This window comes from Pinus tabuliformis, chromosome 1_1, assembly GCF_031772625.1.
Source record: "Pinus tabuliformis cultivar Carrire ecotype Pingquan chromosome 1_1, CPIR1, whole genome shotgun sequence".
In the NCBI taxonomy this organism is placed as follows: domain Eukaryota; kingdom Viridiplantae; phylum Streptophyta; class Pinopsida; order Pinales; family Pinaceae; genus Pinus; species Pinus tabuliformis.
The window spans coordinates 747887409-747894046 of NC_142297.1; positions in this window are offsets into that span (position 1 = coordinate 747887409).

Sequence of the window (6638 nt, forward strand, 5' to 3'; positions counted from 1 at the left end):
TGTTCCCCAAGGGCATGTAAATGTGGTCTTATCTTGACCCTTAGAAGTTATTTGGATATGGTTGTACCCACTAAATCTGTCCAGCAAGGAAAAAACAAAACTTCTTCCCTGATAATGTATCCAAGACTTGGTCAATGAATGGTAACAGAAAATGGTTTTCTAAGTTGCCTTGTTTAATTCTTTGTAGTCCATTCATATTCGCCATTTAACATTTTTCTTAGGGACCATTACCAATGGGGAAACCCATTGGCTATCTAAAATGGGATAGATAAATCCCACATCCAACAGATTTTGGAGCTCTTCCTTAACAATGTTTTTCAGGGCAGGGTTCATTCTTCTATTTGGTTACCTTACAGGACGACAATCCTCCTTAATGTATATGTGATGAGTGCACAAATTAGCAAGAATTCCCTTCATATCTGAGTAGTCCCAAGTGAAGGATTATTTGTGTTTCCAAAGAACATGCAGAAGTTGATTTTCTGGGTATCTGACAGCTCTGGATTGATATTCAGAGTTTTTCCCGGTTCTATTTCCATGGAAACATGATCATGGGGTGTAGCTGTAGGTAGATCCTCAAATCCATCTGCTACTCCAATACTTTCCGGAGTCTCACAGCTCAAAGCGGACTCCAGGATTTGTTGATTCAAATATGAAACAGAACAAGGATCACTAATAAAGGTAGTAATTACGTCCTCTTCTGTTTCATTTTTCAACTAGAGGGCCTGCCCAATAGTGAGAACTAGTCTTAACTCCTCATTTTCTGATTCGAACTCTTTCTTGTGTACAGATTTCTTGTGGCCTGCTGGTTTTTCTGATGGGTTAGGTTCTGCGGGAGGATATAACACTATATTCTTAGTGTTTTTCCCATTTGAGATGATAATATGCCTAAACTAACACCCAATATAAGCATCTGGGGTTGCCAACCACGGTCTTCCCAGAATCAAGGGATGGCCTCTAGTTGGAGATTGCGTTTGAAGCACTAAGAAGTCCACAGGGTAGTGCCATGAATCCACTGAAATCGTGATATCTTCTAATTTCCCTACTGGTTTGATTATAGATCGATCTTCTAGTTCTAACACTGTAGGTGTGTGTTTCAAGTTACGAAGTCTTAATGCATGCATGGTTTCAGCAGTGATGACATTTATGGCAGTGCCCAAATCTACCAGTACATTTGGAATTTCTACCCCATTAATGTGCACGGTCAAAATTGGGTTCCCGAGATCCCCATACTTTACAAGTGTGGACCTTCCCATCATGAAATCTGATAGTTTCCCCATTACATGAATAGTGAGCGAATCTCTCGATTCTTTTTGGGCTTCTTAGCACAATATTCCCTAAGAGTTTTCGTGTATATAGGTACGTCCTTCATGGATTGCAGCAAGGGAATCTTGAAAAGTAAATAATGTAGCTCCCCTACCAAGTAAAACTCAGTTTGAGGGGTTGGTTTACTCACAGCCAACCTTTCTAGATAGGGTAGTTCAGCTTGGTGTTTCTGAGTAGCTAACAGTTGAGGAGGTGTATGATTTTTATTAACTCGGTTTGGTTCCTCTCCGACCATTTCTAGTTCCTTCTCCTCACTGTCAATCTGCTCAATGATAACTGGTGAGGGTTGAGTGCCTACGGGCCACCCAGATCGTAAATGCATCTCATAGAATTCTGCGGTGGAGATGTTGTATGAAGGCAGGTTGAGGGTGTCAGCTTGTTGAACCCCTTTATTGTTAGGATTCGGATTGGGTTGGATAGGGAGTTGAGGATGAATAGGCTGATTACCACAAGGCACATTAGAGGGCAACTAAAGTTGTTGTTGTGGCATTGACTGGGAAAACTGACCAGGAGGGGAAGGTCCTCACCAATTCAGAGCCCATGAGGAGCTTGAACTAGCTTGAGGAGTCCACTGCTGCCAAGGTGGAAACTGGTATTGGGGCCATACGAGTGGATAAGGCATAGTCTAGGGACCCATATTAAAATTGCTAAAATATTGAGATGGATCCGGAAACATACCTTGATTTCCCATCAAAAGTCAAGGTTTCCATGGCTTTTTAGGTCCCATAAAGTACAACTGCGCCATACTTCTCCTATCCCTTGAAAAACCACCTTTAGCCCTGGAAAAGATGGGCATGAACTTGTCGTGTGCTTCAGTTCACAGATTGCACACTCCTCTACAGAGTTCAACGTACATTCCATTTGTGGATGTTTCTTTGTGCATGTGGGGAAAAATACAACCATAGTTCTTTCCAATTCTAGCTGTTTCTGTTTTACCTACAATGTGTCTATCTTTTCAGACAAGGTACTCAAGATATCAGCCCTTAGGATGTCTAGCAGGTTCCCAACTTTTTCTTTGGTAACACCTCTGCTAGATACCTTTGTTGATCAAATCCCTTGTTTATTTCTTGCAACTCCTCTTGAGCACTCAATACACAAATCACAGATGGTATCAAAGTCCTCCTTTGATATATCCCCCTTTCTGACTATATTCAACAATTCCAAAGAGTCTTCTTGGAAGGCCCGGAGAAGGATAATTTTCAAAATTTCTTTATCCAGGACAGAGTGACTTGACCTCTGCAATGTGTATTTAAAGCGTTCCACATAGTCTTCCATATTTTCATCCTCTTTATGTATAAATTTAAAAATCTTTTCTTTAATATCCCATGATTTATAGTAGTCTTGGTATTTCTCCAAGAAAGCAGTTCTCATTGCTTCCCATGTGGTGATAAAACTTCCCCCAAGACCCATAAACCAACGCAAGGCTATCCCTTTTAGCGTAGTAGGGAAAATTTTCAATTTCTGAGCATCCGTTATGTAATCATACCCTCGACACACAATGTCAAATTCAAACAAAAACTTGTCAGGGTCTTCTAAAGTAAGCCCATGGAAACTGGGTAAGGTTGTTAAAGGGACGGGGTTTGTTGGTGCACCAATCCCCAAATCCCCAATTGGGAAGTCAATAGTAGAGGCTGTAGGTGCCATGAATATCGTCTAATACTCACTAGGGATTTCAGCTGGCTTCACAGGAAGGGCTTTTATCACAGGGGTTCGAGTTGCCTTAATAGTGCTTCCTCTATCCTTTGGTGATAGAAATGTTTCTACAATCTCTTCCCCCCTGTCACTGTGGCTAGACCCTTCAAATCTCCTCTCTGCAATTTCTTCTTCCCTACTGGGATGGATAGTTCCTCCAGATCTTTACCTGTAACTTTTTCTTCTTCTATTGCAAGCAACGAGATTCCTTTAGCACGCATACTATTGCTTGTCTCTCTGGTTGCGGGAAGGGTCTATTGTACTGAACTGGCAGGGGGTGTTGTGAACAACACTAGTTGATCTACAGATTGTCCCTCTGATTTTGTTCGTGCACCTGGCCTCACGGCTGCACAGGAAGACACCTCTGACTCAACCTTTGCAATGATTTGCTCGATGTAGGTGTTCCTTCCCAAATCTTGTCTTCCCTTCCTTGGGGCTCTCCCTCTGCCCCTTTTCTTTGGCTCTTTGTTCATACAAGTTGGTGTACGACAGAAATCAAACCACAACGCTTAGGGCCTGGAGTAGGGTGTCAAAAGAACATTCCCTCCCCATGACAAGAGATCACGTTGAAGAGAGGGCAGTTGACGAAAGAAAAAAATAAAAGAAAAGAACACAAGAACCTAGGGTTCAGGACCTAGAGCAGGGTGTCAAAATACTCCTCCCTCCCCAGGACAAGAGCCCAATCAAGAAACAACACAGACACAAGAAAACCTTAATACTTCAAGATATGAAGTAGGGCATCAGAGGACCCTTCCCTCCCCAGGGCGAGAGATTGGGTTTCTCGAAATAAAAACAAAACTGCTAGGGAAAAATCTAAGCTCAGAGCCTAGAGTAGGGTGTCAAAAGACTCCTCCCTTCCTAGGGCAAGAGATCAGCCCTACTAAAACGAAAAAAATAAAAGCTCAAAATAAACGAAATGCATGCGGTCAAGACCTGGAGTAGAGTGAGAAAGCTCATTCTCTCCCAAGGACGAGAGATTGACCGTCTAGTTAACACAGATCGTGTCTTGTACCTCATTAGCCTCCCCGATAATGGTGCCAAAATGTTGGTGTCCAGGTATGAACAAATTATCCACTCCTTTTCCTACATTAATGTATCAATTCGGGTGAATATTATTTTCAAGGCAACATGCAAGGTATATGCAAGGGCAAGGTTACGATCTGCCCTCAACCAAGGGTTCGTGATTGGAAATCAAAACATTGTCGAGACAGAAGTAAAACTCAACTGCAAAACGTAAAAAGGTATTCACAGTTATCTAAGAGATCTATAACAGCCACAAGAAATAAACACAACAAATTGAAGATACACACAACACAAGGAAACACACAGCACCTGGTCAGAAGAGTGTGGCCCAGCTCTCTGATTAAGGTTGTGTTACTCACTGTGAGCGATAGATAAGCAAAATGGTTTATATCTTATTAATCTAAATAATGTTGTTACAATACTATACAGGGGTCCCTTTGATACAAGAATGACACATCTTTTATACATTACAAAGGAGAATAATTCTCCTCAAAACCTGGTAACTATATGCCCAAAGATATACATCGGTTGTATCGTAGCACTAGAGCCGAGAGAGCCAAGAACAAGAATAGTCAAAAACGGGTTGAGAGTAGCTGCAATCACTTATGCTACTTTGTCGTGGTCAATCAACTACTGTGAATTGTGAAACCGCTGCAATATGCTACGTGGTCAACACCTGTGCTCCATAATTTGTGATTATGACAAGTTTTAGTGGTTTGTGTAGGTAGAAACCTTCATGACTCTACTTCATTAATTAAATATCCCAAGAGACGATAAAAGGGGAATTACCTCATAATGTTGCATGGTAAATATATGCGAATAAATGCAAAAAGGATGAAAAGAGGAGTGGAAATGCAGGGAAAAGATAGGCCAATTTGGTGCCCAACAGTCATGATGTGATGGAGTCAATGCAATGAAATCAAATCCCAAACTAATTGCATAAATTGAAATGCTACTTTGAAAAGAAATTAATCCTAGGCACAAACAAAGTTTGTAATTGAAATCCTAAGAGCATGAATTCAAATAAATAGGCCTAATCTAATTTTTAGAAAGGCATGTCCTAGTTGGTGTTTATTCTTCCTCAATCATGGATTTAGTGCCTAGGATTCATGATTCAACCCTAATGGAACAAAAACAATATTTTGGACCAAATTTGGGCAAGTATATATGTGGAAGAATAGTGCTACAAGAAGTTACAGGCATTGGTACAGGAAGTTACTGGTTGCTACAAGAAGTTACAGGATTTGCTACAGGAAGGTATAATTCACCAAATGACCAAGTAAATAAAATCCAAATTGGACGGGACAATTATTTTTATTGAATTGTCTTAGGTCTTCATTTCAAGTGGAATCAATCAAAAATACCCTTATTAACACATGTAAAAAAAAAACAAAAAATTATTAGTCTAAAATATAGAAATTCGAGAACTAGTGACATAGTTAATATATCAAATGCCCAGCCTAATAGAGTTAAAATGAGATGTGGTAGATTTTTTTATTAACTTGAATGTTTTTATGATCTAATTCAAGTGGAATCAACTCAATTGAAGCTCATTATCATTTTCTAAAATAGCAAAAAATCACTACTATTTTCCACAAGTGTCTTCCAGAAATTTAGATTTGGGAATAAGCAAGCTAATCCAAGTAGCTCAATGATTAATATGACCTTCCAAACATTTTCCAGGGATGAAATCAATCCTTTGGTCCTACAAAAGAACTTACTTCAACCATTTAACCCAATCCTACAACAAGAAATCATCAATACTAAATGTATAAATAAGAAAAAAACAAGAACAAGAGATACATGTGAATAAGAAGTGAAAAGAAGAAAAGTAAATTATAAAAAAGGGCTTTGAGGATCTTGGGATGGCCAAGCCCAAGGAAAACCAAATTCCTATGGAGACCAAGATTTAGAAGTTGAACATGACAATAATCTTCATAGTTTTCATCAATGCAGTTACATACCTTCAAGAAATGAAAGTGGAGCTGCAAAAATACAAGTTTTCTCCACCAGAGGACTAAGAAAAACCAATCTCTATAGGGAAATTAGAATTGATAGTTATAAAAAATGATTAGGAATCTTTATCCATGAAAGGAGCAAGATTTCCCCTCCAAAATCCCTTAATAGCGGATCTGGTTCACAACACTAGGAATTTGCATTAAATGACGGGGAACACATTCCTAGATTTTCTCAATTATTGGAGTTGAAGAATTTGATCAATAATTCCATAATATATTGCTTATTTATCATCCAATATTGATCCTCCTGTATTAGAGAGAAATTCACAAAATTATCTCCTCCAAATCTTCATAATATGCCCAATATTCTCATAATATTCTACAAAAATAAATAATATTAGGCACAAATATGAACTTATCCATAAACATTCCTAATGAACATATTAAAGCTAAAAATATGTCATCTAATGAAAAAATATAGGCTTAATGTGTCGAAGGATTGTTAGATGGGCCTTAATTTATGTCTAGTTTGGAGGCCCATCACTATACTCAGTTATTTCTGCTTTGGTGTTCTCAAGCTTATCCATCAGTACAAATAGAGAAGGTGAAAATGTAAACGAGAAGACCTAAATTAGAGCAAAC